This window comes from Salvelinus namaycush, unplaced genomic scaffold (assembly GCF_016432855.1).
Source record: "Salvelinus namaycush isolate Seneca unplaced genomic scaffold, SaNama_1.0 Scaffold2395, whole genome shotgun sequence".
Classification (NCBI taxonomy): Eukaryota; Metazoa; Chordata; class Actinopteri; order Salmoniformes; family Salmonidae; genus Salvelinus; species Salvelinus namaycush.
The window spans coordinates 486-16,606 of record NW_024059225.1 but is presented as its reverse complement, the minus strand read 5'-3'; the positions used below and the strand labels follow the sequence as shown (position 1 = coordinate 16,606).

General features: G+C 39.9%; 8 non-coding genes and 4 pseudogenes across 8 annotated transcripts; all 12 read left to right on the top strand.

Moving 5' to 3' along the window:
- The first annotated feature begins 6,624 nt into the window (after window positions 1-6,624).
- On the top strand, window positions 6,625-6,774 carry LOC120038830 (annotated as a pseudogene).
- A 680-nt stretch (window positions 6,775-7,454) lies between these two features.
- LOC120038841 lies at window positions 7,455-7,573 on the top strand. The gene has a single exon (XR_005475224.1). It is a non-coding gene; the product is annotated as a 5S ribosomal RNA (ribosomal RNA).
- Window positions 7,574-8,265: 692 nt separating this feature from the next.
- On the top strand, window positions 8,266-8,415 carry LOC120038828 (annotated as a pseudogene).
- Window positions 8,416-9,096: 681 nt separating this feature from the next.
- Window positions 9,097-9,216, top strand: LOC120038821. The gene has a single exon (XR_005475209.1). It is a non-coding gene; the product is annotated as a 5S ribosomal RNA (ribosomal RNA).
- A 693-nt stretch (window positions 9,217-9,909) lies between these two features.
- Window positions 9,910-10,059, top strand: LOC120038829 (annotated as a pseudogene).
- A 680-nt stretch (window positions 10,060-10,739) lies between these two features.
- Window positions 10,740-10,858, top strand: LOC120038842. Its single transcript, XR_005475225.1, has one exon. It is a non-coding gene; the product is annotated as a 5S ribosomal RNA (ribosomal RNA).
- Window positions 10,859-11,572: 714 nt separating this feature from the next.
- On the top strand, window positions 11,573-11,737 carry LOC120038824. Its single transcript, XR_005475212.1, has one exon. It is a non-coding gene; the product is annotated as a U1 spliceosomal RNA (small nuclear RNA).
- Window positions 11,738-12,409: 672 nt separating this feature from the next.
- Window positions 12,410-12,528, top strand: LOC120038833. The gene has a single exon (XR_005475216.1). It is a non-coding gene; the product is annotated as a 5S ribosomal RNA (ribosomal RNA).
- A 695-nt stretch (window positions 12,529-13,223) lies between these two features.
- Window positions 13,224-13,373, top strand: LOC120038827 (annotated as a pseudogene).
- Window positions 13,374-14,052: 679 nt separating this feature from the next.
- LOC120038823 lies at window positions 14,053-14,171 on the top strand. The gene has a single exon (XR_005475211.1). It is a non-coding gene; the product is annotated as a 5S ribosomal RNA (ribosomal RNA).
- Window positions 14,172-14,882: 711 nt separating this feature from the next.
- Window positions 14,883-15,045, top strand: LOC120038825. Its single transcript, XR_005475213.1, has one exon. It is a non-coding gene; the product is annotated as a U1 spliceosomal RNA (small nuclear RNA).
- A 673-nt stretch (window positions 15,046-15,718) lies between these two features.
- On the top strand, window positions 15,719-15,837 carry LOC120038812. The gene has a single exon (XR_005475200.1). It is a non-coding gene; the product is annotated as a 5S ribosomal RNA (ribosomal RNA).
- The last annotated feature ends 284 nt before the right edge of the window (window positions 15,838-16,121 follow it).

Sequence of the window (16,121 nt, the reverse complement as noted above, 5' to 3'; positions counted from 1 at the left end):
TGTTCATGTCTTATGATTCACTTGGGCAAATGAATGCATTTTCTAACAAGTTGAAGGGATTTAGTTGACTTCCTCCTTAGTTCAAAACATTTTTGAATAATGTTGAATTTCTGTTTGAATGTCTGGATTCCGTGCCGTATTTTATAGGGCCCTAGTCCATGAAGTTGTCATAAGTGTCAACATAGGATATGCCCCCCCCCCAAGAGTGAAATATATGGCCTGGAAATGTAAGCAAGGTTTGAGCTTTTTCAGTGTGTTGAGTCACAACGTTGACATTCCTCTGTCTCCCGATGAGTGAGCGACACATTGCCTTTATATAGTGTACCAAGAGTTTGCCCTTCGCTTACGGCCATACCAGCCTGAATACGCCCATCCTGATTGGAGAAGTGACGACAGGTGCGAGTGTCTGAGCTGTGAGTGAGTGTTTGCTGGAGAGTGTTTGCTCGAGAGCTATTTTTGTTAATTAATTGGTTTTTGCAATATAATTTATTATTTTCTTCAGTTGAATAGTTTAAAGTTTGGTTAGTCTTCCCCCTTGCAGGTTTTCTGCTTGGGGGAGAGCCTTTTTTGGACCCATTTTTTGATATATTATGACGGACAACATGGCAACGACAAACGGAATGGAAAAGGACAACGAAAATGCGCAACGGAAGAAAAATGAAGATAAAGAAGGAATGAAATATGGAAAAGAATACACGGTGGCAATTGAGTTGGAAGGAGAAGACAAAGTGACGACAATGGAACTACTAAGAGCAATTAAGGAGGTGTGTGGAGAGGTGGTGGGATGCCGAATGAAAGGAGAAAAGAAGTATGAAGTTACGATGAGGAATGAAAAAGGAAAAGAACGGCTAATGGATGGAATACGAATAAAGGACACCAAGATACTGGCGAGAGATATTAATGTGAAGGAAGTGGTGGTGTCGTTCATGAATCTGCCTGTATACATGGAAGACAGTGCTATATTGGGCAAGCTATGTAGCTGGGGTGTATCAGCAGTCTCTGAAATCAGGAGGAGAGTTTGGCCAGGCACGGATATAGCAGATGGCACGAGATACTGCAAAGTCAAATTCACTGATACTGTGAAATCACTGCCGTACTCTACAAAGTTTGATACGCTTGAAGGTGGAGAGTACTTTAGAGTCATGCATGATAAGCAGGTCAGAGTTTGTAGGCTTTGTATTCAGCCTGGGCATATTGTGAAGGACTGCCCTGAATTTAAATGTTATAAGTGCGGGAAGCAAGGGCATTATGCAAGAGAATGTGTAGGTGGAAAGGAAAGGGCATTTTGCGAAGGATGTCGCATGAGAGCTGACGAGTGCAAATGTGGAGAGGTTGTGAATGAGGAGGGGAGCCAGGATCTTTTTGTGGAGGCTGATGTATCACCCCGAGTAGAAGAAGACGATGGAGGAGAAGACGTGGTGGAGGGAGGAGAGACGGAGAAAAGAAGAGGGGAAAAGATGGAACAGAAGACGGAGGAAATAGGAGGCAGTATGGATTCAGAGATAAGAAGAGGGAGTTTTCAGGAGGAGGACGGGAGTGGGATGGGTGGAGGCACTGGGGACTCACAGTTTTTGGGGGGGGCCTCGGGCTATGTGGGTGCTTCGGAAGGAGGTGAAGTGGAGGGGAGTGGGATGCTGACAACTATACAGGAGACGCAAATGGATACAAGCAGCACAACAGGCACAGGAAAGAAGAATTCGAGTTGGTTGGAAGAGATGGATTTAGAGGCAATTTCAGATTCAGAAGACATGGAAAAGATTGATAGAGCAAGGGTAAGCTACAGGAAGAGGAAAGTGGCGTTGGAGGTGAAAAAGGACGAAAAAGGAAGAAAACATGACAAAAGGTAGAGGAAAATGAGAAAATATATTTTCTTATTATTATTTATTGGAATGGTTAATTGTATGTCAATCAATGCGAATGGTTTAAGAACAATGGAAAAATTTCAAAGAATAGTTAAAATGAAGAATTCGGATATTTTATGCCTGCAAGAAACACATTGGGACAATGTATGTATTTTAGAAGTAAAAAAAATATGGAGAGATTTTATTTTTGTTAACAATGGCAGGGGGAATTCAAGTGGGGTTGCTATTTTATTGAGGAAGGATGTGGTGGATAATGTGAAACAGATATATAATGATAATAATGGGAGGATTTTAATTGTAGATTTTGAATATATGAGTAGGGTTTTTAGAATTATAAATATTTATGCGCCTAATACTGAAATAGAGCGCAAAGATTTATTTTTAGAAATAGGAAAATGGTGTGAGGGAAACTGTATTGTAGTTGGGGATTTTAATGTTAAAATGGATAGACTGGATATGACAAGAGGAGCTATTTTTAGAAGTGATGTATCTAGGGGGGTTTTAAAGAAGATGATGATAGAAAAAGGAATGATTGATATATGGAGGGATGAGAATCCGTACAAGAGAGAATTTTCTAGAAGGCAGGTGGTTTTAGGGGAGTTGAAACAGACACGGATAGATCTGGTTTTAGTAAATGAAGGGTTAAGGAATTTTATGAAGGATATTAAGTATATTTTTACAACTTTTAGTGATCATGCTGGGTTAACATTTTCGGTGGGGTTAGATAGGGAGGGGAAAGGGGGGGGAGTGTGGTGTATGAATGCAAGGTATCTAGGTGATGAGGAATATGGAATACAACTTAAATCTTTGATAGAACATGAAATGGAGGATAAGCAAAAAGGGAATGATAAGTGCCAGTGGTGGGAAAATGTTAAGAAAAAAATAAAAGATTTTAGTATTAGATATGCAAGGAAGAAAAGGAGTAGGATGACAAGAGAAGAAAATTATTTAAGAGCAAAATTGAATGAAGAAATGAGGAAATGTGATATTGATCCTATTTATAATATTGAAAGGTTTTTAGATTTAAAGGCACAATTGAGCAAATGTGAAATAGATAAATGTAAGGGGGCATCTATTAGAAGTAGGGCAAAGTATGTTTTAGAAGGGGAGAAATGTACGTCTTTTTTTCTTGGTTTAGAGAAAACTAAACAGACGAAATCATATATTAGTGAGATAGAAAATGTAAAGGGTGAAGTGGTAAATGATTATGTTGAGATATTAGAAACTGTACAGAATTTTTATAAGGATTTATTTAAGAAAGGGGAGGTGGATGAAGAGTGTGTAAAGGAGATTTTAGGTAGTGTGGATGTGCAAATTGGTGTTGAGGAAAAGCAAATATGTGATAGGAAGATAACAGTGGATGAAGTGAAAGATGCAATTAAGGGATTACAAATAAATAAAAGTCCTGGAGTAGATGGACTAATTGCAGAGTTTTACAAAATGTATGAAAGTTTTTTAGCACCGATTTTAATGGAAGTGTATCAATATATGGAAGATAATAATACTGTTTCAGACTCCATGGTGACAGGACTGATATCGGTTTTATATAAAAATAAGGGGAGCAAAATGAAATTAGAAAATTATAGGCCAATTAGTTTATTAAATTCAGATTATAAGATTTTAGCTAAGATATTGGCGAATAGGATGAAGATGGTTTTAAATGATATTATAGCACCTACACAAAATTATAGTGTGCCTGGAAGAGACATAGCTGATACCATCATTACACTTAGAGATGTGATAAATAAAATGAATAGCGATAAGAGAGGGGGAATTGTTTTAAGTATAGATTTTAATAAAGCTTTTGACAGGGTGGAACATGATTTTATGTTTAGGGTACTGGAAAAATATGGGTTTGGAAATAGAATAATAGGATGGATAAAATTATTATATAGAAAGGCAAAAAGTAGGGTAAAATGTAATGGGGTTTTAACAGATTCTTTTATTCTTGAGAGATCAGTGAGACAGGGGTGCCCTTTATCAGCATTACTGTATGTTTTATCGGTAGAACCCTTAGCGGCATACCTTAAAAAAGATCATTTTATAAATTGTGTAGAGACTCCGCAAGGAGGTTTTAGTTTAATTCATCAATATGCAGACGATACCACAATAACAGTTAGAGATGAGGAAAGTGTTAAAAGGGTGATGGAGTGTTTTAAAGTATATGAGAAAGCCTCAGGAGCAAAAGTGAATATGGAGAAGTCAGTAATAATGTATGTTGGGAAGATTAATGAGGAGATTTTTCCTTTTAAAATGGTAAATGATTATTTTAAGGTGTTAGGTGTGTTTTTAGGGGTGAAGGAACAGGAAGCTAGGGATATGACATGGAGTGGGGTTATAAACAAAGTTAGGAAGGTGGTAAATATGTGGAGGGGGAGGTCTTTGAAATTAAAAGGGAAAGTAATTGTCATAAATTCATTGTTGATGTCAATTTTTATTTATGTAATGAATGTTTTGGATATGCCAGAATGGGTTTTATCTGAAATGAATAAAATTGTAGTTGATTTTTTATGGGAAGGGAAGGGGGTGAAAATAGCTTTTAAAACTTTGATTGCAGGTTATGAGGAGGGGGGCTTGAAGTTGGTGGATTTAAATGTGAGGAAAACAGCAATTAGAGTCAAAATGGTACGTAAATATTTATATGGGGAATTAGATTATGGATGGAAAAGATTTTTTAAGGAGTATTTGCAGGAGGTTGGGAGGATGGGGGACAATGGTTTATTGATGTGTATGAAAAAGGAAATGTTAGGTAATATACCTTTGTTTTATAGAGAAGTGTTTGAGGCTTGGGGGGAGTTTTTACCAAATATTTATTATGAGTGTACCATTTTAGACAATATTTTAAATCAGCCAATTTTTTTAAATCCCAAGATACAGTATAATAATAAGATGTTGTTTTGTAAATATTTTATGAGGGCTGGGATGAGACAGATTGGGGACATCTTATATGAGGTAATTCCGGGGTTCCTTCCAAGTCAGGCAATATTTGATAATGTGGTTGAAGAAAATGATGAAATAAGTAGAACTACTGTGGAGAACATGTATAAGAGAATATTAGGATGTCTTCCTGGGGAGTGGGGTGTTTTAATAAATAAAGAGGTGGCAACAAGAGCTAGGGGTTTACCGGTTTTATATTATGAAGGTAATGGGAAGAAGCATGATTTGTCAGGTTTGAAAGTTAAAAAAGTTTATGAAAAATGTATTTTAAGAGAGATAAAAACTCCTGCTTCGGAAAAAGTGTGGTCTAGGGTGTTTGCAAATATAGATGTAAAATCAATATGGAAGAATGTAAATGTAAAATATAATTCTATAGAATGTGAAGACAATGATTTTAAAATGAAACATAATAGAATTTTTACGAACGTGGTTTTACATCAAATAAATAGAGATATTAAAAGAGAATGTGATATTTGTGGTACGGGGGTGGAAAATTTTATGCACTTTTTTGTTGAATGTAGTAGATTAGATGAGTTTCATAAGTTTTTAAAGGGGATTTTAGTACAACAGTGGGGAGAAGAGATTGTTGCTGGGGTTGAGTGGAGGAGGTTGTTTCTTTTTGGTTTAACTGGGAAAAGCAAAGTTATTAATTTTAATTTGATGAATTTTGTTCTTAGTCATGCCAGATACGCTGTAAGACTAAGAAGGAATTTGGGACATTATGAAGGGAAAATTGTGAGTGTAGAGGTTTTATTTAGAAGTATGTTAGAGAAAGATATAGAAGTAATATATAAATATGGTGGATGTAATTTTGAAAAATTGTTTGTGTGGGGGAGCAATTTTATTGAAATTGAGTCGAATGGAAAACTTGTTTTTAATTATTAATTGGTTTTGGTGGATGATTGTGTTTCTAATAGGTTTTATTTTCTTTTCTTTTTTTGATTTTGTAAAAGGATGAATTGTTCAACCTTTTGATTGTTGATTGAATGTTGTAAATGTTATGTGTTTCTTCATAATAAAAGAAAAAAAAAAAAAATACGCCCGATCTCGTCTGATCTCGGAAGCTAAGCAGGGTCGGGCCTGGTTAGTACTTGGATGGGAGACCGCCTGGGAATACCAGGTGCTGTAAGCCTTTTGTCCACTAGGGGGTGTGGCATTATTTCATCAGCAACACTGCCTTGTAGTAAGCATTTGATGCTGAATTGACTAAATGCAGCTTCTATGGGCTAGTCTCCCCTGCCCTTTTAATACGATCAAAGTTCCTTGTGTTGTCAGGGAGCAACTGCCTTTTATTTATAAGACAAATAAGAATATTGTTACTGAATGCAGCTTGTGTGTGCTCTGTGCTCCCTCGCCCTGTTCAAATGATCAAAGGAAATAATGCTGGTGAGGAGTGGAACTGGACTGGTGTCTGATGGCCCTGTGTTTTCCATGTTGGAATTACAACCCTTCTTTTATGGAGTAAATCAAAAGCACAAGAGAATGTGAGATGTTATCGATAATAAATCAATTGGTTTCATGCATTTGTCTGTGTGTGTGTGTGTGTCTGAATGTGATTGTATTTCGTCATATCGCAAACATTTGTGATATCAGATAGGTTAAGATATTAAAAAGTAATTGGTGATTTTTTCGACAGTGTTGCATGATGGGAATCTAGTGGTTCACTGATATAATCTAGTAAACAAAATAAACTACTTTTTCACCACTCTGTGTGCAAGTGCATTCCTAAACGGCATTTAACGCAGGTCGATGTGATACTGATATTATCAGAACACAAAGTGGTTACCGTTAGCGGAAAATGTTGGCACTGGAGAGACTTTTCCCTCCACTAAGCAGAAGAGATACCGTGATCAAGAAGGTGGTTCACCCAGTGTGGGGCTCAGCCATTGCACTCTGGCTGTGCTGACCCCTTGCGAATTTTCCAAATGTGGGAATCTCGATTGCAAAATTTATGGTAGTGGTCGTTTGCGCTTTACCCTGATGTCTTTGTTAATGATAAACCTGTTGCTTGGCGGCAGGCTTAAGGATGACTTGAGTCAACTGACTGTGCTTATGGAGATCTTTGAAGTCAGTTGTGAAAGAGACTTTGTGGACCAATCGAAAGGTGGAAACATTTGTTTGTAGCAAAACATTGTTGGCATTTTGTCGAAACATTATGTTGCGAAATGCAGCATTGTATTTATGCCACGCTGGTACTTCAATCAAGAGATAGTTGAGAAGCCAGCTCTAACCCCCCCCCGGTCATGATGTGTCATACGCCCATGCGCTTCCAATATGAAATTGTCCATACATGCGTTCCTCCTTAGCACAGAACAATGCAATAGGTTTTCAACATCCAGAGCTTTTGTGTATTTATTGTGGCTAGTAGGATAGCTGCATGGGAAACTGTTGCTGATGATGTATTTGTCAGAAGTCATTGTATTTGTCCGTTTTTTCCCACAAGGCTGAAATATGTGCCCTCGCTTTGAAATGTTAGCAAGGTTTGTTTGTATTTCATCCAACTATCTGTGCTAAAAAGTGATGGCTACAGTATATGTAATTTCTTCCACTTTTGAGTGAGCCAAAGTTCAAGCTGCTTATCTAATTGGTGAGAATGCAATGTCTGTTTATCAGACTCACTTTGACTTTATATGGTGTACCAAGAGATGTACCTTCGCTTACGGCCATACCAGCCTGAATACGCCCGATCTCGTCTGATCTCGGAAGCTAAGCAGGGTCGGGCCTGGTTAGTACTTGGATGGGAGACCGCCTGGGAATACCAGGTGCTGTAAGCCTTTTGTCCACTAGGGGGTGTGGCATTATTTCATCAGCAACACTGCCTTGTAGTAAGCATTTGATGCTGAATTGACTAAATGCAGCTTCTATGGGCTAGTCTCCCCTGCCCTTTTAATACGATCAAAGTTCCTTGTGTTGTCAGGGAGCAACTGCCTTTTATTATAAGACAAATAAGAATATTGTTACTGAATGCAGCTTGTGTGTGCTTTGTGCTCCCTCGCCCTGTTCAAATGATCAAAGGAAATAATGCTGGTGAGGAGTGGAACTGGACTGGTGTCTGATGGCCCTGTGTTTTCCATGTTGGAATTACAACCCTTCTTTTATGGAGTAAATCAAAAGCACAAGAGAATGTGAGATGTTATCGATAATAAATCAATTGGTTTCATGCATTTGTCTGTGTGTGTGTGTGTGTGTCTGAATGTGATTGTATTTCGTCATATCGCAAACATTTGTGATATCAGATAGGTTAAGATATTAAAAAGTAATTGGTGATTTTTTCGACAGTGTTGCATGATGGGAATCTAGTGGTTCACTGATATAATCTAGTAAACAAAATAAACTACTTTTTCACCACTCTGTGTGCAAGTGCATTCCTAAACGGCATTTAACGCAGGTCGATGTGATACGATATTATCAGAACACAAAGTGGTTACCGTTAGCGGAAAATGTTGGCACTGGAGAGACTTTTCCTCCACTAAGCAGAAGAGATACCGTGATCAAGAAGGTGGTTCACCCAGTGTGGGGCTCAGCCATTGCACTCTGGCTGTGCTGACCCCTTGCGAATTTTCCAAATGTGGGAATCTCGATTGCATAATTTATGGTAGTGGTCGTTTGCGCTTTACTCTGATGTCTTTGTTAATGATAAACCGTTGCTTGGCGGCAGGCTTAAGGATGACTTGAGTCAACTGACTGTGCTTATGGAGATCTTTGAAGTCAGTTGTGAAAGAGACTTTGTGGACCAATCGAAAGGTGGAAACATTTGTTTGTAGCAAAACATTGTTGGCATTTTGTCGAAACATTATGTTGCGAAATGCAGCATTGTATTTATGCCACGCTGGTACTTCAATCAAGAGATAGTTGAGAAGCCAGCTCTAACCCCCCCCGGTCATGATGTGTCATACGCGCCCATGCGCTTCCAATATGAAATTGTCCATACATGCGTTCCTCCTTAGCACAGAACAATGCAATAGGTTTTCAACATCCAGAGCTTTTGTGTATTTATTGTGGCTAGTAGGATAGCTGCATGGGAAACTGTTGCTGATGATGTATTTGTCAGAAGTCATTGTATTTGTCCGTTTTTTCCCACAAGGCTGAAATATGTGCCCTCGCTTTGAAATGTTAGCAAGGTTTGTTTGTATTTCATCCAACTATCTGTGCTAAAAAGTGATGGCTACAGTATATGTAATTTCTTCCACTTTTTGAGTGAGCCAAAGTTCAAGCTGCTTATCTAATTGGTGAGAATGCAATGTCTGTTTATCAGACTCACTTTGACTTTATATGGTGTACCAAGAGATGTACCTTCGCTTACGGCCATACCAGCCTGAATACTGCCCGATCTCGTCTGATCTCGGAAGCTAAGCAGGGTCGGGCCTGGTTAGTACTTGGATGGGAGACCGCCTGGGAATACCAGGTGCTGTAAGCCTTTTGTCCACTAGGGGGTGTGGCATTATTTCATCAGCAACACTGCCTTGTAGTAAGCATTTGATGCTGAATTGACTAAATGCAGCTTCTATGGGCTAGTCTCCCCTGCCCTTTTAATACGATCAAAGTTCCTTGTGTTGTCAGGGAGCAACTGCCTTTTATTCATAAGACAAATAAGAATATTGTTACTGAATGCAGCTTGTGTGTGCTCTGTGCTCCCTCGCCCTGTTCAAATGATCAAAGGAAATAATGCTGGTGAGGAGTGGAACTGGACTGGTGTCTGATGGCCCTGTGTTTTCCATGTTGGAATTACAACCCTTCTTTTATGGAGTAAATCAAAAGCACAAGAGAATCTGAGATGTTATCGATAATAAATCAATTGGTTTCATGCATTTGTCTGTGTGTGTGTGTGTGTGTCTGAATGTGATTGTATTTCGTCATATCGCAAACATTTGTGATATCAGATAGGTTAAGATATTAAAAAGTAATTGGTGATTTTTTCGACAGTGTTGCATGATGGGAATCTAGTGGTTCACTGATATAATCTAGTAAACAAAATAAACTACTTTTTCACCACTCTGTGTGCAAGTGCATTCCTAAACGGCATTTAACGCAGGTCGATGTGATATGATATTATCAGAACACAAAGTGGTTACCGTTAGCGGAAAATGTTGGCACTGGAGAGACTTTTCCTCCACTAAGCAGAAGAGATACCGTGATCAAGAAGGTGGTTCACCCAGTGTGGGGCTCAGCCATTGCACTCTGGCTGTGCTGACCCCTTGCGAATTTTCCAAATGTGGGAATCTCGATTGCATAATTTATGGTAGTGGTCGTTTGCGCTTTACCCTGATATCTTTGTTAATGATAAACCGTTGCTTGGCGGCAGGCTTGAGGATGACTTGAGTCAACTGACTGTGCTTATGGAGATCTTTGAAGTCAGTTGTGAAAGAGACTTTGTGGACCAATCGAAAGGTGGAAACATTTGTTTGTAGCAAAACATTGTTGGCATTTTGTCGAAACATTATGTTGCGAAATGCAGCATTGTATTTATGCCACGCTGGTACTTCAATCAAGAGATAGTTGAGAAGCCAGCTCTAACCCCCCCCCGGTCATGATGTGTCATACGCCCATGCGCTTCCAATATGAAATTGTCCATACATGCGTTCCTCCTTAGCACAGAACAATGCAATAGGTTTTCAACATCCAGAGCTTTTGTGTATTTATTGTGGCTAGTAGGATAGCTGCATGGGAAACTGTTGCTGATGATGTATTTGTCAGAAGTCATTGTATTTGTCCGTTTTTTCCCACAAGGCTGAAATATGTGCCCTCGCTTTGAAATGTTAGCAAGGTTTGTTTGTATTTCATCCAACTATCTGTGCTAAAAAGTGATGGCTACAGTATATGTAATTTCTTCCACTTTTTGAGTGAGCCAAAGTTCAAGCTGCTTATCTAATTGGTGAGAATGCAATGTCTGTTTATCAGACTCACTTTGACTTTATATGGTGTACCAAGAGATGTACCTTCGCTTACGGCCATACCAGCCTGAATATGCCCGATCTCGTCTGATCTCGGAAGCTAAGCAGGGTCGGGCCTGGTTAGTACTTGGATGGGAGACCGCCTGGGAATACCAGGTGCTGTAAGCCTTTTGTCCACTAGGGGGTGTGGCATTATTTCATCAGCAACACTGCCTTGTAGTAAGCATTTGATGCTGAATTGACTAAATGCAGCTTCTATGGGCTAGTCTCCCCTGCCCTTTTAATACGATCAAAGTTCCTTGTGTTGTCAGGGAGCAACTGCCTTTTATTTATAAGACAAATAAGAATATTGTTACTGAATGCAGCTTGTGTGTGCTTTGTGCTCCCTCGCCCTGTTCAAATGATCAAAGGAAATAATGCTGGTGAGGAGTGGAACTGGACTGGTGTCTGATGGCCCTGTGTTTTCCATGTTGGAATTACAACCCTTCTTTTATGGAGTAAATCAAAAGCACAAGAGAATGTGAGATGTTATCGATAATAAATCAATTGGTTTCATGCATTTGTCTGTGTGTGTGTGTGTGTGTGTCTGAATGTGATTGTATTTCGTCATATCGCAAACATTTGTGATATCAGATAGGTTAAGATATTAAAAAGTAATTGGTGATTTTTTCGACAGTGTTGCATGATGGGAATCTAGTGGTTCACTGATATAATCTAGTAAACAAAATAAACTACTTTTTCACCACTCTGTGTGCAAGTGCATTCCTAAACGGCATTTAACGCAGGTCGATGTGATATGATATTATCAGAACACAAAGTGGTTACCATTAGCCGAAAATGTTGGCACTGGAGACACTTGCCCTCCACCGATGACTATAACTCATACTTACCTGGCAAGGGAGATACCGTGATCAAGAAAGGCGGTTCACCCAGGGCGAGGCTTAGCCATTGCACGCCAGCTATGCTGACCCCTGTGAATTTCCCAAATGTGGAAATCTCGATTGCATAATTTATGGTAGTGGGGGACTGCGTCCGCGCTCTCCCCTGATGTCTTGTTTAATGACAAACCGTTGCTTGGCGGCAAGCTTGAGGATGACTTGAGCCAATTGCCCGTGCTTATGGAGATCTTTGAAGTCAGTTGTGAAAGACACTTTGTGGACCAATTGAAAGGTAGAAACATTTGTTTGTAGCCAAACATTGTTGACATTTTGTGGAAACATCATGTTGCGAAATGCAGCATGGTATTTATGCCACGCTGGTACTTCAATCAAGAGATAGTTGAGAAGCCGCTCTAACCCCCATGGTCATGATGTGTCATACGCCCATGCGCTTACAATATGAAATTGTCCATACATGCGTTCCTCCTTAGCACAGAACAATGCAATAGGTTTTCAACATCCAGAGCTTTTGTGTATTTATTGTGGCTAGTAGGATAGCTGCATGGGAAACTGTTGCTGATGATGTATTTGTCAGAAGTCATTGTATTTGTCCGTTTTTTCCCACAAGGCTGAAATATGTGCCCTCGCTTTGAAATGTTAGCAAGGTTTGTTTGTATTTCATCCAACTATCTGTGCTAAAAAGTGATGGCTACAGTATATGTAATTTCTTCCACTTTTTGAGTGAGCCAAAGTTCAAGCTGCTTATCTAATTGGTGAGAATGCAATGTCTGTTTATCAGACTCACTTTGACTTTATATGGTGTACCAAGAGATGTACCTTCGCTTACGGCCATACCAGCCTGAATACGCCCGATCTCGTCTGATCTCGGAAGCTAAGCAGGGTCGGGCCTGGTTAGTACTTGGATGGGAGACCGCCTGGGAATACCAGGTGCTGTAAGCCTTTTGTCCACTAGGGGGTGTGGCATTATTTCATCAGCAACACTGCCTTGTAGTAAGCATTTGATGCTGAATTGACTAAATGCAGCTTCTATGGGCTAGTCTCCCCTGCCCTTTTAATACGATCAAAGTTCCTTGTGTTGTCAGGGAGCAACTGCCTTTTATTTATAAGACAAATAAGAATATTGTTACTGAATGCAGCTTGTGTGTGCTCTTGTGCTCCCTCGCCCTGTTCAAATGATCAAAGGAAATAATGCTGGTGAGGAGTGGAACTGGACTGGTGTCTGATGGCCCTGTGTTTTCCATGTTGGAATTACAACCCTTCTTTTATGGAGTAAATCAAAAGCACAAGAGAATGTGAGATGTTATCGATAATAAATCAATTGGTTTCATGCATTTGTCTGTGTGTGTGTGTGTGTGTCTGAATGTGATTGTATTTCGTCATATCGCAAACATTTGTGATATCAGATAGGTTAAGATATTAAAAAGTAATTGGTGATTTTTTCGACAGTGTTGCATGATGGGAATCTAGTGGTTCACTGATATAATCTAGTAAACAAAATAAACTACTTTTTCACCACTCTGTGTGCAAGTGCATTCCTAAACGGCATTTAACGCAGGTCGATGTGATACTGATATTATCAGAACACAAAGTGGTTACCGTTAGCGGAAAATGTTGGCACTGGAGAGACTTTTCCTCCACTAAGCAGAAGAGATACCGTGATCAAGAAGGTGGTTCACCCAGTGTGGGGCTCAGCCATTGCACTCTGGCTGTGCTGACCCCTTGCGAATTTTCCAAATGTGGGAATCTCGATTGCATAATTTATGGTAGTGGTCGTTTGCGCTTTACTCTGATGTCTTTGTTAATGATAAACCTTTGCTTGGCGGCAGGCTTAAGGATGACTTGAGTCAACTGACTGTGCTTATGGAGATCTTTGAAGTCAGTTGTGAAAGAGACTTTGTGGACCAATCGAAAGGTGGAAACATTTGTTTGTAGCAAAACATTGTTGGCATTTTGTCGAAACATTATGTTGCGAAATGCAGCATTGTATTTATGCCACGCTGGTACTTCAATCAAGAGATAGTTGAGAAGCCACTCTAACCCCCCCCGGTCATGATGTGTCATACGCCCCATGCGCTTCCAATATGAAATTGTCCATACATGCGTTCCTCCTTAGCACAGAACAATGCAATAGGTTTTCAACATCCAGAGCTTTTGTGTATTTATTGTGGCTAGTAGGATAGCTGCATGGGAAACTGTTGCTGATGATGTATTTGTCAGAAGTCATTGTATTTGTCCGTTTTTTCCCACAAGGCTGAAATATGTGCCCTCGCTTTGAAATGTTAGCAAGGTTTGTTTGTATTTCATCCAACTATCTGTGCTAAAAAGTGATGGCTACAGTATATGTAATTTCTTCCACTTTTTGAGTGAGCCAAAGTTCAAGCTGCTTATCTAATTGGTGAGAATGCAATGTCTGTTTATCAGACTCACTTTGACTTTATATGGTGTACCAAGAGATGTACCTTCGCTTACGGCCATACCAGCCTGAATACGCCCGATCTCGTCTGATCTCGGAAGCTAAGCAGGGTCGGGCCTGGTTAGTACTTGGATGGGAGACCGCCTGGGAATACCAGGTGCTGTAAGCCTTTTGTCCACTAGGGGGTGTGGCATTATTTCATCAGCAACACTGCCTTGTAGTAAGCATTTGATGCTGAATTGACTAAATGCAGCTTCTATGGGCTAGTCTCCCCTGCCCTTTTAATACGATCAAAGTTCCTTGTGTTGTCAGGGAGCAACTGCCTTTTATTTATAAGACAAATAAGAATATTGTTACTGAATGCAGCTTGTGTGTGCTCTGTGCTCCCTCGCCCTGTTCAAATGATCAAAGGAAATAATGCTGGTGAGGAGTGGAACTGGACTGGTGTCTGATGGCCCTGTGTTTTCCATGTTGGAATTACAACCCTTCTTTTATGGAGTAAATCAAAAGCACAAGAGAATGTGAGATGTTATCGATAATAAATCAATTGGTTTCATGCATTTGTCTGTGTGTGTGTGTGTGTGTGTCTGAATGTGATTGTATTTCGTCATATCGCAATACATTTGTGATATCAGATAGGTTAAGATATTAAAAAGTCATTGGTGATTTTTTCTACAGTGTTGCATGATGGGAATCTAGTGGTTCACTGATATAATCTAGTAAACAAAATAAACTACTTTTTCACCACTCTGTCTGCAAGTGCATTCCTAAACGGCATTTAACGCAGGTCGATGTGATATGATATTATCAGAACACAAAGTGGTTACCGTTAGCGGAAAATGTTGGCACTGGAGAGACTTGCCCTCCACGATACTAACTCATACTTACCTGGCAAGGAGATACCGTGATCAAGAAGGCGGTTCACCCAGGGTGAGGCTTCAGCCATTGCACTCTGGCTGTGCTGACCCCTGTGAATTTCCAAATGTGGAAATCTCGATTGCATAATTTATGGTAGTGGGGGACTGCGTTCGCGCTTCTCCCTGATGTCTTGTTAATGATAAACCGTTGCTTGGCGGCAAGGCTTGAGGATGACTTGAGTCAACTGACTGTGCTTATGGAGATCTTTGAAGTCAGTTGTGAAAGAGACTTTGTGGACCAATCGAAAGGTGGAAACATTTGTTTGTAGCAAAACATTGTTGGCATTTTGTCGAAACATTATGTTGCGAAATGCAGCATTGTATTTATGCCACGCTGGTACTTCAATCAAGAGATAGTTGAGAAGCCAGCTCTAACCCCCCCCGGTCATGATGTGTCATACGCCCATGCGCTTCCAATATGAAATTGTCCATACATGCGTTCCTCCTTAGCACAGAACAATGCAATAGGTTTTCAACATCCAGAGCTTTTGTGTATTTATTGTGGCTAGTAGGATAGCTGCATGGGAAACTGTTGCTGATGATGTATTTGTCAGAAGTCATTGTATTTGTCCGTTTTTTCCCACAAGGCTGAAATATGTGCCCTCGCTTTGAAATGTTAGCAAGGTTTGTTTGTATTTCATCCAACTATCTGTGCTAAAAAGTGATGGCTACAGTATATGTAATTTCTTCCACTTTTGAGTGAGCCAAAGTTCAAGCTGCTTATCTAATTGGTGAGAATGCAATGTCTGTTTATCAGACTCACTTTGACTTTATATGGTGTACCAAGAGATGTACCTTCGCTTACGGCCATACCAGCCTGAATACGCCCGATCTCGTCTGATCTCGGAAGCTAAGCAGGGTCGGGCCTGGTTAGTACTTGGATGGGAGACCGCCTGGGAATACCAGGTGCTGTAAGCCTTTTGTCCACTAGGGGGTGCTGGCATTATTTCATCAGCAACACTGCCTTGTAGTAAGCATTTGATGCTGAATTGACTAAATGCAGCTTCTATGGGCTAGTCTCCCCTGCCCTTTTAATACGATCAAAGTTCCTTGTGTTGTCAGGGAGCAACTGCCTTTTATTTATAAGACAAATAAGAATATTGTTACTGAATGCAGCTTGTGTGTGCTTTGTGCTCCCTCGCCCTGTTCAAATGATCAAAGGAAATAATGCTGGTGAGGAGTGGAACTGGACTGGTGTCTGA